Source organism: Schistocerca americana, chromosome X, assembly GCF_021461395.2.
Source record: "Schistocerca americana isolate TAMUIC-IGC-003095 chromosome X, iqSchAmer2.1, whole genome shotgun sequence".
NCBI classification, from domain to species: domain Eukaryota; kingdom Metazoa; phylum Arthropoda; class Insecta; order Orthoptera; family Acrididae; genus Schistocerca; species Schistocerca americana.
This window is the reverse complement of record NC_060130.1, coordinates 713,953,519-713,973,568: the sequence shown is the minus strand read 5'-3', so window position 1 is coordinate 713,973,568 and position 20,050 is coordinate 713,953,519. Positions and strand designations below refer to the sequence as shown.

The 20,050-nt window shown below is 39.2% G+C and overlaps 1 long non-coding RNA gene across 1 annotated transcript in view; it reads right to left on the bottom strand.

The window, feature by feature from the left end:
• The window catches only part of LOC124556726, a 73,446-nt gene that overhangs the window by 1,740 nt on the left and 51,656 nt on the right, over positions 1 to 20,050 (bottom strand). The window lies entirely within an intron of this gene.

The window sequence follows — 20,050 nt, the reverse complement described above, 5'->3', positions numbered from 1 at the left end:
AAATGGTATACTTTCGAAGCCATATAGATACAAAGTATACACATTCACTGTATATTCATGTTTATATATAGAATTATAGTTTGAATGGCGGTTTGTATTCCATTCAGTACATCCATACTTCATATAGGTGTGTGAAGCCTATGGTAATGATTCGATGAGTTATGAAAAGAGTTAAAATATAATGTTGTATTTTTATTATAATAAGCAATGTATGTATTACGTATTTCCTGTAGTATATAAAATACTGTAACAACTTAGGTTAAAGACTGACGAGTCACCAATGTTCTCAATCGAATGTTTGTATAAAAACACGTTGTGTGACAACAAAGTATCTTATCTTATCTTATCTTATCTTAATGTAGTTAACCTGGAACTGCTACACAAAGTACCACAGGAAAGATGACAAATGACAAAAAGGTGTAAGAGACACTTAAATGTGAACTGCCTAAGAAAAAGAGACCTTAATGTTACTGTATGATATTTCAGAGGATACAGATGCAAAGACACTAAGACACAATATACATGCAGAACCTTGAGGATGGGCTGACCAAGGAAAGCTTCAAAACTGGCTTCACAGTATGATTCAGGACAGGCACAATATTAAGAAATTAAATCATTTTATTCCACCCCCATGAGCGCACATAAAGTGCCATAACATGACATGGCATGGACTCAACTAATGTCTGAATTAGTGCTGGAAGGAACTGACACCAAGAATCCTGCGGGATTGTCTATAAATCTGTAAGAGTATGAGGGGGTGAAGATCTCTTATGAAAAGCACATTGAAAGGCATCCCAGATACGTTCAGTATTGTTTGTGTCTCAGTAGAGTGTTCTTGGAGCCACTGTGTAGCAATTCTGGACATGTGGGGTGTTTTGTTGTTCTGCTGGAATTGCCCAAGTCCGTCAGAATGCACAATGGACATGAATGGATGCAAGTGATCAGACAGCATGCTTACGTATGTGTCACATGCCTAGTCATATTTGGATGTATCAGGGGTCCCATATCAACTCAACTGCACACACCCCACATCATTACAGAGCCTCCACCAACTTGCACAGTCCCCTGCTGACATGCAGGGTCCATGGATTCATGAGGTTGTCTTCATACCCATACATGTCCATCTGCTTAATACAATTTGAAATGAGACTCGTCTGATCAGGCAACATGTTTCCAGTCATGAACAGTCCAATGTCAGTGTTGACAGGCCCAGGTGAGGCGTAAAGCTTCATGTCGTGAAGTCATCATGGGTACACGAGTGGGCCTTCTGCTCCGAAAGCCCATGTTGATGATGTTTCACAGAATGGTTTGAACTCTGACACTTGTTAATGGACCAGCTTTGAAATCTGCAGCAATTTGTGAAAGGGTTGCACTTCTGTCACGTTGAACAATTCCCTTCAGTTGTCGTTGGTCTCGTTGTTGCAGGTTATTTTTCCGGCCACAGTGATGTCAGAGATTTGATGTTTTACTAGATTCCTGATACACCGAAGTACCAAAGAAAGTTGTATAGGCATGTGTATTCAAATACAGAGATACGTAAACAGGCAGAATACAGTGCTGCGATCGGCAATGCCCATATAAGACAAGTGTCTGTTGCAGGTGTTAGGTCAATTACTGCTGCTACAATGACAGGTTATCAAGATTTAAGTGAATTTGAACATGGGGTTATAGTTGGCCCATGAGCAATGTGACACAGCATCTCTGAGGTAGCGATGAAGTGGAGATCTTCCTGTACGACCACTTCATGAGTGTACCATGAATATCAGGAACCCGGTGAAACATCAAATCTGTTACAATGGTCATCCATGAATACTGGTAGATATCTTGTTAATGCACTTCTTCTAATCTTTAATCATTTAATTTTATTTTAGTGTTTCTTGCTAGCTTCCCTTTCAGCAGGAGGTAAATAGTTTTGCGGGGTGCTAGTGACAATCTGACACTTTGACACCATCCTTGAAGTTCACGGAGCACTGCATTAAATTTATGTAATACAATTCTTCTGTGGTCACCACTTACAATGAACAGTGTCTGCAAATTCTACTGGTCTGCTTATGTTACCACAACCATGCAACTTCTGTAGTGTGGGCTCCAGTGTTATGTCCCAAAACTCTGGACCATACACTGATCTCTGTGGACAGCCTTTTGTCATTGTCTTCATTATTTCTTCTCATGGGAATATTAGAGAAGCATGTCCCTCATGGCAATAGTCTATCAGGTAGTTGGACAATGCCTCTGGACACTCCAAGTCTCTAAGATGACCAAAGAAAGATGAAGACCATAGGTCATTGAAAGCACCAGCAATATTGATCATCATTGCTAGAGCATATGTAGAATGTATATCTGTTGCCAGTGAGATCGTCTTATTAATTGTGTCTTCAGTTGACTTGACTCTTCTAAAACCATACTTGTGAGGGATCATCCAGCACAGCAGTCTATGACCTTGTAATCTCGTGCATAATAGTTTTTCAAGTATCTTGCCAAGAACATTCAAAAGACAAATTGGCCTATAGTATTTGGCTATCTTCAGATCCTTGTCTTGCCCTTTATTAATTATCACCACTTCAGTATTCTTCCACAGTTCAGGGACCCTTCCTTGGAACAGGCACTTGTTATATAGTTCACACAAATAACTATCTAATTGGTCACCCAAGGCTTGTATTCCTTCGGTCAGGATCCCATCTGGTCCTGGAGATTTCTTCTTTTTCAATCTTAAAATTACTTGCCTAATTTCTTCTTGTGTGAAGGGGTTATACACAAGCTTGTTGTTTCTATAGTCTTCCCATAACACTTTTCATGACCCACACTGATCTTCTGTCTTATCTTCTCCTCTGTCATCAGGAAGCAGTGTTTCCATTAGTGGGGCATGGACTGTTACCAACTTTCTGTTACCATCCAATCATTCTGTTTGAGCATGGATAATACTGTTGGTGATCATATTTTCTCACAGACTATTTTGTATGATATACTCCTGGGTTTGGTTTCTAAGTTTTTCTGTGCAGATTTCTTCCATCATTTCATTTTTATTTTCCATAACTCCTCCTTAAACATTGTTTAACAGTCCTGTATCTCTGCAGCCTTCAGATTCTTTCTTCTTGCATCTTGCTGCTCTGGTACAACTTCTTATTGTTTCAATCTTGATTTCTGCAGCACCTAGGTCCAGATTCCTGCTAACAGGAGGACCTCTCCTGTTAGGTATTGATGCCTCAATTGCTCTGTGTATAGCCAGTGTAAGTCCTTGCACTTTAACATATACCACATCACCCAGCAATGAATTTCCTGGACATTCTCAGTTCTTGATGCTGAATTGTGGCTTATGCGAACATTTTCTATGATGTCTTGGATTTCCCTTCCAGTGGTGGTATAGTGTACGAAATTACGATCACTCAATTTCATTCCACTCTCAACCTTCCAGCCTTCCAGCCTTTCACATGGCACACCGCTGCTGTATTTGCACGAGTGACATCTATATCTGACATTCCTCCAACCCTTCCCTCGTAAGCTGATGGATTGAAAATTGTGGGCAATACCTGTAGGTTGAGTTCTACAATCCCTTCTTCTAGTTGCCTTCCATGGTCATCAGTCAGGTAGCTCTACCACAGTACTGATTTCACACTTGCATCAGTGTAGTACACAAGAGGCTTAATTCATCCTAGGTGACTAATCAGATACTCATTGATCTCATCACTAAAGTGAAAACGCATGGAAACCAGGAAGCAACTCTCCTTTCTGGTTAAAATTTCCGTGCATATTACATGCTCTGAACAATATTGTGATACTTTTGTCACTGTGTGATACTTTTGTCACTGCTATACCTTTGTTAAATACTATTATTGATGTCACAGGACGTTGCCCTTGGGTGAATATCTGGGCAGTTATTGGCATACTGGGAACCTTTCCTGCCTTAGTGTACGATTCTTGGAGACACAATACACTGCCACTCTTCTAGTCTCATGCAATATGCTGGCACTTCTCATGGCATTAAATTGTCCTATTTTTATCTCCATTAGAGATGGTGGATATATATTAGACACACTTGCCACTCTCATCTGTAATCCCATGCTGTAAGACCATGCATCATCACAAAGTGCTCAAATAATGTATCTGAGGAAAACAATTCCTTTCTTGTGGCAGAAATTTGTTTCAATAGCTTCTACAGTTCTCCCACTTCTACTGATAGATTGTTCACTTTGAGATGGATTCTGTCTATAAGATCAGCTACAGAAAAGTAATATTCTCTCCTTTTGGGTACATATCAGGCAACAGCCTTGCCACAGTGGGTACACCAGTTCCCGTCAGATCACCAAAGTTAAGTACTGTTGGGTGTGGCTGGCAGTTGGATGGGTGACCATCCGGGCCGCCATGCACTGTTGCCATTTTTTGGGGTGCACCCAGCCTCGTGATGCCAATTGAGGAGCTACTCAACTGAATAGTAGTGGCTCCAGTAAAAAAAAAAAACATCATAATGACCGGGAGAGCGGTGTGCTGACCACACGCCCCTCCTATCCGCATCCTCAGCTGAGGATGACATAGAGGTCGGTTGGTCCCGGTGGGCCTGATGACGGAGTGCTTGGGTACATATTCCTTAGCATATGTCTTAATGCTGTGTAAGCATCATCCACTCTTCCAGCCAAATGGACTGCATCACGTTCTCTATGCTTTCATAAATTTGTTGTAGATCTGTTCTGTCTGTGTTCTCTCGCCCACTTCTCTGTAGTATGTGTTTGTTTCCTGTATGAATTGGCTCTGAGTCTTGTAATGTTTTTGTTGCAGAGCCATATTCTGCATTGGCAAATCTTCTTTTACTTCTGTAGGCTGCACAGTATTTTCCTCAGGTTGTGTGCTGTCATATTCTAAATACAGCTGTGCAGTTTGTGTCAAAAAATCCTCCTCACTTACGTCATATGTCACTCCTACATCTGCCTGTGATTGTGCTTCTCTCTTATACCACATAGTTATGAATTTTCACCATAACCTTCTCTCCTGCTTTTTCATTGCAACATGAAGTTCTGCTTCAGTCTGTCATATGCTTTTTCTATGGTACTTATTTCTCACATTTCACAAGAAGTTCCTCACTCTTTCAGTGTCCCTCCTCCTCCATGCCACTTGTTTGACTTTACAGCTGTATTGTCTGATATGGCGTTCTTCCTCAGGGTGTCCACAAATTACTACCTGTTTTTCACAATGTTTTGCCAGATGACCAAGGTCTTGGCATTGAACACACTGCCTCACTATTAGATAGTATTTTACTGAAAAAAAATAACACCCAAGATATACTTTTTGTTGCTACATGAGAGTAGTTCTAACCTCAGAGCCCACTTCGGTAACTTGATGGACCACTTTTTGAAGCTGCTGCTACAATACTGCCCTGCCTAAAACTTATTATTGTATCATTGTATTTTATCCCAGATAGTAGCACTGAATTACTCATCGAGACACTAGAAAAACTGATCATAATGTTAGAAAAATAGACTAAGCATAACATTTTTTTTTTTTATCTTGGAGGATGTCAACATTGATACCAGAACCAGGACATCAAAACATCTCAATTTTCTTAATATGTTAAGTTCACATGACATGTTCTGTGCTACTGATAACCCAACAAGACAGTACTCGTGTTTCAATGATGTCATAACTAAATGCAGTTTTGAGGTGAAATTGTTTGATACCCAGTTCTTATCTGACCATAAAGGCATCTTACTAAAACATATGGTTAATAATACTCAAACTGTTTGTAGGTAGACTGAACAAATCAGGATAATTAATTACACAAATGTGACTACAGGACCAAGCAACAAATGATGAAATGGCAAGCAATAATCTCTGACTGTGTCAATATTGATGATGTCTTTAACAAATTTATTACTACACTTTCTGATACACTTAAACAATGTTCTTCCAGAATAGCTAAAAGATGCAGATCTTCAGCAATAAGGCATTTACAGACATCTGTACATAAATGCTTCACACCTAAATTACAAAAACTTAGATCTTTAATCATAATTTACTATGATAAATCAAAGAACTGTTATAAAGTGAAGAACATAAAAATAAAAACTAAATACAGGGCTGAGATTAAATGGGCCAAATGCCAAGTAAATGATGAATATATTAGTAATGCCCATAATAAGAGCAAAGCTGCCTGGAAGGTTGTGAAGGCTGAAATAGGTAAAAGCAAGAACCATAAAAATCTTTCAAGTGATGTCAGTATTACACCTGATGAATTTATGACTTTTTTGTCAATGCCTCAAATGTACCTAGCTCAAGCTTAGGTGTCTCTAAAAAATGTGAAAGTGAACAAAGCTTTCAATTTAGAAATGTACTCCTGAAACACACACAAAATGTAACAAAAATTGATAAATGGTCAACAATTAAGGTCTAAGAAACCAAGAAATCTATAGCAAAATTAAGCAATTGAAGGTGTTGGAGAGATATAGTCACAAGCCACATAGAACTAGTTTTGAGATACAGCGAGTTTAAAGTTCCACGGAGGTCTGAAAATGTTAAATACAAAATAGAAACCTTATTTCTACTGCAAACACTTGCTTAATACTTGCGAAGCATGTTGTTAAATAGTCAACTCCCTGAATGCTATAAAATATTAATTTTAGAATGATTCTAATTAAGATGTAGTCAACGGTGGCTTATGACTATATCTCCCAAAAAATTGTTTAAAACATAAAGTATGAATTTGTAAGGAGTTATTTAACTCCTCTTACACAGCAAGCAGAATATATAATTTTTACACATTAATATATACATATCAGGTATCTGAGATGAATAAATTACTTTTTCATTGATACAGTTACATCAAGGAAGTTCCTCTACCTCATCAATGTACACGTTATTTCCAGTACATGACTGAAAGAAATCTTGATTTGCTGCAGATATGTATGGCATAAGAGACAGTACATCATCAATATTTTTCTGGTTAATTGGTAGTGGCTTTCTGTACTTTATTGGCATGTGATATGGTTTTGATTCAACTAGCCTTCATTTCTTGTTGACACAAATATCCACTGACATGAAAGCTCCTATGTCTGAATAAGAGTGCTTTACACTTAGCTTGAAGGGATCTTCAGACTCAAACTTAAAGTGAGTAGATTTACTGAAATGGTGGGGATCTCCAAACGCGGATTCTGTACGTTTTGAGATCTATGTCTCCAGGCTTTCCAAACTTCTGAAGCCTTCTCTTTCCATTTTAGTTACAATGAAATGTTTTGGACTCGCAGATTTTAGTACTTCTGCCCATTAATCTGAAATGTACACTATTGGACGTCTGTTTCTTGCCTACCTTTCAATGCGACCAAAATCACGATCATGACGTAGCATGGTGTGACCTACCACGGGGAAGTAATGCTGGAGAGAATCAAATCTTTTGGTAGCAACAAGGGACCTTTCCAAAGCAATAATAGTCCAATTCTTTGTCTGACCCTTGCAGTTGTCTATGATTATGTGGAGATGTTTTGTCTGAGGATTAGTTATCTCCAAGTACTTCAATAAGCAGCTCCCAACCTCATCTGAACCCCATCCTCCATCTTTCTCACTCCACAGAAAGATATAACCCTTATTTGATCCACAGTTGTGGATGCCGTAGTTTTATGACCATATTTTCCTCTTGTAAAATGCTGGAGCAACTGTTAGCTTAGGTGTGGGGAACGTTTGCTGCATGTCCATTGCTATCACATGATGCTCTTTCGAATTTTCTTTAGCCAGAGCAGTTAAAGACGCGATCACATTTTGTCCTCTGTCAGCCTTTTTGAGATGCAGTTCATATTGTTGTTTCTTCTCTGTGACTTCTTCTGCACATAAATCTGGGTTATTTATTGCAATTATAAATCCATCACATTTTGAACAGTTGTCACTTTTTGGTAGTTTGAAGCCTATGTTAAATTCAGATACGAAAATTTCTCTGAATTTACTTTCAGATTCTGCAGTATTCTGAGTATTTATCTCGAAATAAGGAAGCAATTGTGAGATAACAATCCAAATACACTTTATTGGGGTTCTGTTGCCTACTGTAATGACTGTTATATTTCGGTATGGCGTTGAGAAATTCACTAACACTTTGTACAGCTTCGTCTTGAAATTTATGTGGGTAGTTTACATGTTTTCCTGAAAGAAAAAAAAAAGGTGAGGTTATATCCTCTTCCTAATAGAAATATTTGTATACTACTCAGTTTGAGTATATCCCTAACTTATAGCACAGAGTAACATACAAGCCTCTTCCATCTTCTTTTGGCACTGCAAATCCCTGCTTCATTTGATGTTGCCAATTTCTCACTCTTCGTGCATGTATCTGTAAGCCGTGAACCCTTGGGAAAGCTTCCTTGCAGATCATGACTTCTATTCCACATACCCTCACATTGTAAGAAAATGTAACATCCCTGGATGATATTTTCCTAGAAATCTTTTTTGGATTGCTTTGAAAGAAATTATGACAAATATACCAAAATGAAATAAATATACAAAATATTAAACCATTTGTATTTAAATAGTGAACAAACCTCCATTTTTCGGGTTCCATTTTCATACAGCTCATCAGGTAAGTATACTGGGCATTAAAGTTTCATATGTCCCAAAATGAATGAAAAATGTTTTCTTCCTCTCCAAGCAGTTTTGTGAAGCATTTATTTAAACAAGTACAGGGACTTCCTATAGCAGCGGCCTGAACACTCTTGTGGGTTTTTAAAGACTTATACTGCTGACTAGCATTTTGTCAACGTTTTGCTTAATTTTTCTTCCACTGATCAATATTTCGCTTTCTTTTCCATGAAGGCTTTGGTTTTTCGGGTGATTCATCGTTTGTTCTACTTATTTCAAGCTATAATATGAAGAGCAAAATAGTCTAAGAATTTGCGTGAGACATAGTCATAAGGCACACAAAACATTAAATTTCACTAAAATATTTTTTACACATCTTTTGCTTTTGAAACTACATTATTGCACCATTAAGCAGTAATATAAATGTGCCCATCAAGTTTCATCATTAACACACAGGATGGCTGTCAAATGCATTGGCAATGTTGAGAGAAACAAAGTCACAAGCCACAGGAAATTAATCACCAGAAATAAACCATTTTATATACTTACCGAAGCATCATCTGAGCTGGAACTGCTGCTCGTTGGATGCCAAGATTCATCACTGTCAGGATCCAAAGGGTAAATCTCTTAACTTCCGCTATTGTCTGTGTCAAATATGCATTGAAGACCCGAAGACGCCTCAGACGTTCCTGACCCACCTGCCATTTTGCCGTGGCTTGTGACTATGTATCTTCTGAAATTACCACCAGATGGAACAGCATAGAGCTGCACTCCATCATAGCCTGCCATCTGTTGCAGTAACATGGAACTTTTTCAACACATTGTGAATAAGACATTGTTAAGAATGCCGCAACATGAAAAACACAATTTCTCGAAAGTTGTGGCTTATGACTATATCTCTCCGAGCCCTTCAATTCAAAAATGGAGATTATTATGGCTTATCCAGATACATTATTAAAAAGATAGCAGACATAATAGCACCCTTCTCTGTGCACACTGAGTAATTGATTGGATGTTTGGAGAGAGTTGCTTTCCACCCTGCCTAAAAATAACAGTTGTTTTGCCCTTACACTAAAAGGTTGCAAGCAAGCCCTAATAATTTCTGTCCTATATTCCTTGTACCTGTAATGTCAAAAATAGTAAATTATTTTATGCAGTTAGAAATTTCTGTGCATTTAACTTGTCATGGATTTTTGTCAGAATCTCAATATGGATTCAGGCCAGGTCTGTCTACAGTTAAGGCAATCAAAAATATTGTATTACTTATATCAAACTCTTCTGAACACAGATTATCTGCTCATCCTACACTTGTGAATCTTAGTAAGACTTTTGATTTGGTGAATAACAAAATTTTATTTTGAAAGCTTTGGCAGTATGGCATGAGAAGCAAAGTACTTCCTCTCACTGAATTTTACTTGAATAGTAGAAATCAGATGGTGGACTTCAACAGCTTAAGATCAGGGGCACTAAAAATCGCAAGACCTGTTTCACAGGGATCTGTACTGGGACCTTTGTAATTTATCATTTGTGTAAATGATATTCCACATGTGGTAAAATGTAAATCAGTTCTTTATGCAGGTGATACTTCTTTTATAATTGCAGGTAAGGACTTAAATACATTAAAACCACAAAGTGAAGAACAATTATTAAGAGCAACTAATGATTGTTTTGAATTCAGAGCATTAAGAATCAATCCTAGCAAAACCATAAATCTTCTCTTCAGTCTATGTAATATAGAAAAAGATAATGAATCAGGAAAGCTCCTGGGTATTCATCTTGAGTCAAGATTATCTTGGAAGATACATACAAATGAATTATATATGGACAAAGCTAGCAAGTGTCATTTATTTATTGGGCAAACATAGAACTTGTGTTAGTGATAATATTTTCCTTGCTTCATATGATGCCTTCTTCCATAAACACTTAATATATTGAGTATTACTGTGGGGTAACTCACCTGCAGAAAAAGATAATCTTTTATTTGGCAAGAAAAGGTCACCAGGTGCACCTTAAGAATTTCTGATAGTAGGGATACATGCAGAGTGCATTTTAAAAAGCTGAAAATACTGACTATCCTATCATTATTTATATTCAGTTGTTTATTACACATAAAAAGAAACCAACATAAATGTACCCTAAGAAAGTCAATTCACCTACATGACACATAACATAAAGAAAACATAGACACACCAGCAACTAGGCATGAGAATAGAATTAACAGCTGCCAGTATGTAGGAGTTAAGCTTTTTTAATTCATTGGCTTCACAGTCATATGATGTTCCATTATTAGCTTTTAAAAATGTTATAAAGAAGTGGCTAACATATAAAGTATTTTATGCACTAGAAGAGTTTTATACATGCTGTAAAGATGACCTCATTTACTGACTTTCTTATCTGTGTGAATGTTATAGTCCTGTAGTTATGATCTGCAAATATTTTAACTAAATACTGCAGTTTATATTCCTCATAAACACTGAAGTGCCAAAGAAACTGGCATGTGTATTCAAATACAGGGATACGTAAACAGGCAGAATATGGCACTGCACACGGCAATGCCTATGTAAGAAAACAAGTTTTGGGCGCAGTTGTCAGATCAATCACTGTTGGTACAATGGCTGTTTATCAAGATATAAGTGAGTCTGAATGCACGAGTAATGGGACACAGCATCTCTGAGGTATCAATGAAATGCGGATTTTCCAATATGACCATTTCATGAGTGTATCCTGAATACACTGAAGAGCCAACGAAACTGGTACACCTTACTAATATTGTGTAGCATCCCCACAAGCACGCAGAAGTGGTGCAACACAATGTGACAGGGGCTAAACTAATGTCTGAAGTGGTGCTGGAGGGAATCATGTTCTGTAACAGGCAATGGCTGAGTTTACTTCTCAAGACACTTTAGAGCTGCATTCTTCATTGGGATAATTTTGAAAAAGGATGTTTATTCCTTGCTCAGAATAAGAAAGCACCGTTGACAAGTTTTCTGTGGTTAGCTGTTGGTACACAGCACTCCATGGTTCTGTATCATCAACACATACTCATTTGGTTTCTAACTGAATCTGTTTATTCGATTTCTAACTGTACCAGCCCTTGTTTGAAGCAGGTTCTCTGTCAGCATCTAGGAGGTCAATCAAATCACCTTCCTCCAAATCTTAAAAACCAAGATGGCTTCCTAAGTTTAGTATTTCTTGTCAAATTTCAGAAAAAGAATCAAAATCACATTCATTAGTTTTTATGCGTACTGGCCAGATATTTTTCTAAACTTGGTTCAGTGTGGTTGATTTTACTTCCTTCTATGATTCAGCTTACATTGACTATGGCATCCCTTATGATGTATTGTTTTCAAAACTGTTTCATTGAAGAGTCATCGTTGGTTTTGTGCATAAGTTCACATAAAGTTGAGGATAAATAATAACACTTAAAAGTTGTTATTGCACCATGATCTACTGGCTGGAGCAGAGCTGTTACAGAACAGTTCTGAAAGAGACATAAAGCAAGATGAAGCAGACAACTTGTGCCAAAGCAAGCTGGGATCTTTTTTCTTATTCTCTTGTTTTACCATCTGCCACCTTAAATTCATTTTTGCTTCATTACCATTAACATACATGAGTATAATCTGCATTTCCATAAAAGAGAAAGGCTGGCCTTCAGTCTTAAGAAATATAGAATCAGATCTAATTTTCTGCTTAGTTTTGTGTATGTAATCAATTTCCTAATTTATTTTGACTATTCCTAGTTAATATATTTTGTTATAGGGTGAAATCAGTAACTGTTTCATGACTTAGATTTGACTGTCAACTTATAAACAAATATAAATTCTGCACTAATTATAAACAATTGAAGGAAGGACTACTAGGATTCTCAAAGTAGCTATTTGGCTCCATTCAAATACATAATAGCAAAGCCAACCCTTAATTAATTCCAAAATCATTACTAGGTTTGTCAAAAGTATTGTCTGCATAACTCTACCAGTTAATTTCATTATTTAAAAAAATAATTTGGCCTAACCTTTGTGGTAGAAGAAACTGTTAAAAAGAATAAATTTTTTTAATGTATTTAGTTAATTGAATGAGTTATGTTTTAATTGTAATTTCTGAAACTAAACATCTAACAATGTGTAGTTCCAGTGCCTATTAGTGTGAGGATATATAAAGGCCCAAATTTCGTTCTCGAGACAGTCAGTCCAAGGCTGATTTTTAGATGGGAAGTGTGTATCAGTTAGTGTAACAATAATGCATTAACTTGATGGTGGAATTAGTGTAATATAAGTAGGACATGTGTTAAAACAATGACAGTGTCTATTCAACTTATTTCAGAAATAGTGAACCGTATGGTTAGGTATTTACTGCTCATACATGTTCAACAGCAAACTATTGTAGTAGTATGCTGACATTTGCTTGCAAACTATTAATGATGCTTATCAAACGTTAACCCATAGTGAACTGCCCATGTAATAGTGTAATGTTGGGGGTTGTGAATTTAAAGTAAATAACTGTGAAACACAATTGCGCAACTGTTGGCTTCGTCATTTACAGTAGTCAGTGTTGAACTTCCATCCCCCATTTTTCATCCAGTATAACAACGCAGTGTTTGACACTGAGGACTATCAATGAAGAAAAGATGCAGGTGAACGTTATAAACTTTGGATCAATATTTTAAACTGGGAAAAGTGGAAAGTGAGGATGGCAGAATATTATAGTAGTAATAGTAGTAGTAGTAGTAGTAGTAGTAGCAGCAGCGGCTCTAGTCATCTGTAAATTTCATCTGCAGATCTCTTTTTACAGGGATATTGGACATGTCAAAGTATTTACTATAGCTTAGCAATTATTCATGTTAATGTTCATCATTAGATTAAAACAGTTTCTGAACATGTTTTTTATTACATGTATAAATATGTGTATACAATTTCTTTCATTTTTAAATTTATGTTTATTTTTTGGATTTCTTTTTATTATTACATTGTCTTGCATTTTCATTTTCATATAAATATATATGCTTTATGAACTAAAGACTACATTATTTTATAAAAAAAAACTGGAACAGATCCATTTAAATCTGTGTGGGTTTGCATCAAAATTGTTGGTTTGTGATACAAGTTTTCACTTTATGGCCAACATTTACAGACCTTATTAAGGCCGTGAAGTGGCATATGGGTGTACTGTGTTCCACTAGATGATGACCCTATTATTCTGGTGTCTGATGCACTACATTTTTAAGATTATATAGGTCCAATATATCTGATAATTTTTAAATTATTGATGTTATAAGAATTTGCATCAATTTTTAAGCATCTGAGTATTATGAGCTCATTGGCTCCAGCTTGGCCAGATGTGCTAATGAAAGTTTGAGGAAACGATTTACCTATGTATTTGTTAAGCAATACTTATACATCACTTTATGATTTATTGTATTGGTAATAAAGCCTTTTTGATGTATCATAATGCTAACCAACTAAAGTGAACTTATTCTGCAGTACTTTAAAATACTGCGTATTATTATATTGAACCTATTCTGCAATACTGTTAAAATACTGTGTATTATTTGGAGACAACACTTCTTCAGCACCACTGCTGTAGGTAATCAACTGCATTTACCAGAAATCCTCCTGATGGCTTCCCATACTTTCATGGAACAAGTGCAGTGGTTGACAGATTCCAGGAAAGTGTGTCATGACGTTTTTTGATTTCCTTGATTATGTGTTGAGTTTTAGATATTGCTACTCAAAAGGCTGTGAGGTTTTCTGCTGACCTGAATTTCTGAGTGACACGGATCAGTCCACCAAGGTGCAGGCTGCCTTCTTCTACGATGACCTGATGGCTTCAAAATGGATAAATCAGCTTCATGGTGGAACACCCATGTAATGTGGTCCACCCATTCCTGTAGACTGCCTTAGTGTTCAAACACAGCTAGATGGCTGAACAATGTCTAGATGGATCTGCTGGTGGTCTCCTTTCAAGGGTGGTCCCATCTGGTAGATGAATCCAGACTGGGAAGTGGTTATCAGTAACTTCCCACTGAGTAGAATCTGCAAGAGCTAGTGAACAGAAAGAGAGTTCTATGGCCAAGGATGATTCAGTAGCAGCATTGAAATGAGTAGGCTTGTCCATGTTGAGGTTGCACAGTTCCTGAGACATCATGAGGCTCTCTAAAACTTAACTCCTGGGGCAAGCAGAGTTTGGGCTCCATGATACATTATGGGCATTGAAGTCACCCACTAAGAAAAATGGTTGGAGGATATGGTCTATAGGATCTATGAATGCCACAGAATCTATCACTTCTTCTGGTGTAAATACAGAGACCATGCAGTGATTTTTTGACCCACATGAACTCCAACTGCAACTGCTTGCAGGTCAGTCCCAGGGGTAGAGCAGAGGAGTGGTGCGTGTTATTGAGAAACATAGCTACCCCTCCCTTGGCCCTTTTACGTTTGGACATCCTTGCAGTGTATAGTATAGCCCCATAACAGAGTGACATCAGTAAGTTTAAAACATGTTTCTCTCAATCACAAGCACAGGGGAAATTTCTCGAGCTGCTTCTTAAGGGTGTGTTAGGATGTAGTACAGCAAACTTGTATGCTGACTACATATGGAGGATAGTGCCTGTTGGTGATGGCCTTAGTGAAACCTTCAGCATACTGGACAAGCAATTTCTTGTCACTGCAGATGTGCCAAACAGCTGATGACAGCTGATGTTTAGTTGGCTTGATACAGTTGGAAGTACAGACAGAGCCACCAGAGAGGTGATGGTCAACATCCAGGAAGGTGGCATGTTGGATTGAGGAGGACCAGATCCAGTGAATGGGACAGGAAGTGTTGAAGTTAAGTTGTGAAGGAAAGAGAACAGGGCAGGGGTGTCCAACAACCTTTTAGCTTACCTGGGCCATACATAATATAATTGATGCTAACATTAATGGGGTGGGGGGTGGGGGGTGGGGAGAGGGAAGCACCCATGGGATGGCCAATGAGAGAAGAGCATCATGTGGGAAGTTTCAAACTGAAAACTTCATAATAAAACTTTATCATAACTTGGGCTGCACTGAAACTTGCTTGACAGTAGGTTGGAGAAACTAGGACTATGAAGGCTTCCTCTAGATGCCCCAATGAAAAGGTTGGGCTCAGAGGCTGTCATCTATATCTACACTCTGCAAACCACTGTGAAATGTACAGCAGAGAGTATGTCCCATCGTACAGATTTTCTCAGACAATACTTCATTATAGATAACTGATCATCTGCAAAAAGTCTAAAGTCATTATTAATATTGCCTGCAAAATGATTAATGTGCAACATGAACAACAGGGGTCACAACACACTTGCTGAAGTATCCCATTGTGGGATACCCAGACAGCCAAGAACAATAGAATTTTACTACTACAGAAATACAGACAATAACATCAGCAACAGAAACAGCTTCCTGGTGAAGACAATGTAAAGATTGTCCTGATCTACTGAAAGAAAGTCACTAATACAATACAGTTCTTGAAGGTGCAAGTTGGGCACTCAGTTGAGAAACACTGTTGTAGGAAGAACCAAAATCGGAGAAGACTGGGACCCACAGCCAGTGTGGAATGGTGCAGAGTTGGGTCAAGATGAAGGTACCTGTCAGGAAAGAAGAATCCCAATGCATGAGACAAGTGAGAGACACTTGCAGAATAGAAGACATCTGGGGTAGGAATCAGGGCCCAGAGGACAGAGGCAGAATGCCAGCAACAGACAGGAAGGATGGCAGAAGGAAGAGCCATGTGTCCAGAGGAGACAAGGAGCAGACAGCAAAGTCAACAGAAAAAGAAAGATATGCCACCATTGGACTGAGAAGAAGCTGACATGCATGAGGCTGGATCTGATGGCACAGTAAATGCGAGGGGAAGGCCAACAGCACAAGCAGGCCATTAGCATGTGGACCTGCAGTGAGTGGGCCAGCGTTGTGTGAGATGGCAGCGAGTGGGCCAGTGAATCTTAGCCTGCGGTTTGCAGCCGGAGGTGTGAAGGCTGCTGATAGTGATGGAAACCAAGGAGGCACTGGGGCTGGTGGCAAGATTTGCTGGTAGTGTGGGAACATGTCACAGCAGGTGCCTGACACGGAGGCCACAATGCATGCTTGTTGTGTCGATGGTGGCTGGCCATGAGGGCAGCAGCAGGGCACCAGTGGCTGATGGAAGACAAGTGTTTGAACCAACAGTGGCCACCGAGATGTGAGGGTACTGAAGGGGCCAACCAGGCAAGAACCACAGGAGAATACATAGCAGTAGCGAACACTGGGCACAACAGAGCAAGGAAAATGTGCTAGAAGAATGTCAGACACCTCATCGTCAATAGTGGGAGGAGCCCAGAGCAGGAGATGTCCACATCAGAAAGGCTGACCATGACGATGGGCTCCTGGCAGCAGGTGTAAGTGGCATCACACATGGCCAGTGGAGACAGCAGCCAGATGAGATGTAGAGCAGGCCTGGAAGAACAAGAGACATGCAGAACTGTCACTGAGAAAGGACAACCGTATCACTCAAGGAGGCAAGACCAGGCATGGCCGAGCCTTATGGCAAAACTTCTGTGACTGGAGGACAGGATGTGCAGGGCAAATCAACTCATCAGAGACGACTATGAGGAAAGATGTCTGAGGGCGGCAAACAAGTGGTGGCAGCACCGGGTAGGGCCCCACAGAAGGCAGAAATTGTGCTGCATAGGTGCCTTTTTTCTGGTTTTGATGAGTACTATCTCCTATAAGAACATTAAATCAAATTTAACTCTGCAATCAGGCACTGTAGACCACATGATAGCCATGGGCTGCCATGTGGCATCACACATATGTGGCATGCAGCAGCATGGGGTCAGCACACCACTCTCCCATTTGTTGCTGACATTTGAAACCTTGGAGCCACTACTTTTCATTCAGGTAGCTCCTCAGTTGGCATCACAAGGCTAAATGCATGCTGTACCAGTCCTTTCATCAAGGAAAATCCCTGACAGTAGCAGCAGGTGAACCAGGGCCCTCCGCATGAGAGTCAGGCTTGCTGACCACTTGGCTGTGCAAGTGAACCCTACAATAACATGAAAGACTTTTTTTTAAAAAAAAAAACATTCTGTATAATCATCTTTAGAAGGCACTCCACATTTTGTGCCAAAACTGCAACTTGTGGTGTCCGAGGTATACATGGATGGGAAGTGAAAGCTTTTGTAAATTAATTTTCCCTGAAACATTTAATAAAGAACATGTTACCTTTTACAGTATTGGTATTTCAAAAAATGGGGGAACAATCACCAATTACTTACTAACAGTGGCCATTATAGTCATTTTCCTGGTCAACAGAACCAGTAAATGCATTGATATGGGAGGGTATAAACTAAATAAGCAAAAAAATTCCTAGTAAAACATTGATGATAACTAAGGAAACATATTAAGTCTGTTGTGTATCAGATAATTTCTCTTTTAAAATCTAGCTATTTCTACTGACCACCTACCTGTAGCTACAGTTTTATCCAGGTGACACCTTCCATAAGAAGAATAATAAACAATATGTAAGCATAAGATTAGAAAATTTTTTGAGAACATGTCAGAATCCGCATCATAGTTTAGTAATAAATGTTACAACTATAACAGTTTTGCCACTGATTTCGATTACCGTTTCGATACTAGATACCCCACAGGCAATAAATGTCAATGTTACAGAAAAGATAAATAAAAGTATCTGGGTAATTGCTGAGTGCTATTGGCAAGTGGGGTGCACTCAGCCCTTGTGAGGCAAACTGAGGAGCTACTAGATTGAGAAGTAGCGGCTCCTGTCTCGGAAACTGACAGCCGGCTGGGAGAGCAGTGTGCTGACCACATGCCCCTCCATATCCACATCCAGTGATGCCTGTGGGCTGGGGATGATACGGCGGCCGGTTGGTACCATTGGGCCTTCATGGCCTGTTCTGGAGGAGTTTTTTTTAGCTGGGAAATTAACGACTACATTTGAAAGTGCAATTATTTGTGTGTAACATGTAAAAAGAAAACACACATCTCACGCTTAGAGATCTTCATCAACTGCTCTCTCTCTCTCTCTCTCTCTCTCTCTCTCTCTCTCTCTCTCTCTCTTATGTTCAGATAAAACAGAACACCTTGAATGACTAGAGACAGGACATCCATATTCACAGGACATGTACAGTATGCGCTGCAGAAATTATTAGCATTTGAACCATGACAGGCCATGGGTTCGAGGTCAATACTGATATCATACTGCAACACCACCTATTGGTAAAATGTGCCTGCAGTCATTATAAATTGAAGGTAATGGATCAGTGTGACTTGAGCAGATGTGCAAGATGCCTTGCAGACATATGAATGAACCTTATCATCAGTGAGTTTGAAAGAGGGTGCATTATTGGAATGAGAGGATGCGATGCATCCATCAGGGAAATTGCCGTTCATGGGGAAGTGTTTTTGCAGTGCAATGGGTGTGTGGAGAATGGTTTACAGAAGATCATAGAACACGAGATGCATCACGTCACATCACTCAGACCCCAGATCCCCCCACTGAGAAGATCATCACCTCATCTGAATGGCATTGCAGGATGTATCCACATTATCCTTAGCTCTGGTGCAACAGTGGAACACATCATACACTACCAGGGGTGACAGTCCATTTATTATGGCATGGGTTATGTATGCATTGTCCAGAAACGTGCTAGATGGCAATGGTGTATGGAACAACATCACTGGGAAAAGGAATGGCATCAGATAGTGTTTTTGGATGTATCCAGATTTGGTCTGTTTGAAAATTATGGCCACATTTTGCTTCACCACAGATAGGATGAGTGGCATCACAGTGACTGCATTTGCAAAAGACATACAGTGCCAACTCAAGGTCTTATTTTTGAGAACATCTGAGCAGTTTGCGTATGTGGAGTTGTAGCACCAGCTCTATTCACTGCCATCACCTAACAGCATGGTGTGAGGTCTGAAGATGATCTAAACCAAACTGAAACCAATAACTTCATAAAAAAAAGTTTCTTGTGGTTGAGACTGTACGTGTTTATTTTTAAGGCCTTATGGTGTGGGGTGCTACTGGGTGCAACCACAAATCGCACTTGGTGCGTGTCCAGGGCACTGTGACCCATGTGACCGACATGAATGACATCCTGTGATTAGCCATACCCTTTCTCCATAACACCCCAGATGCTATTTTTCAGCAAGACAATGCATGACCACATGCTGCTGCATGAATACGTGATTCTTGGTGTCACGTAATGTCAACCTTTCGCCCTGGCCTGCTAGATCACCAGACTTGTCACCAATCGAAAATGTGTGGGGTATGGTGAAATGCAGCACTGTGACCCAATGCCAACCACCACAGAACTTTGGATCAGGTGAATGCAGCATGTATTGCTATACCACAAGATGCCCCACACTTTATACTCATCAGTACCATCACACTTGGAACAAGTTATCAGGCCCCATGGCAGACCATATGCCTACTAGGAAACAGGACACAGGCTGAACTGAAGTGACTGAAATGCTAATCATTTCTGTAG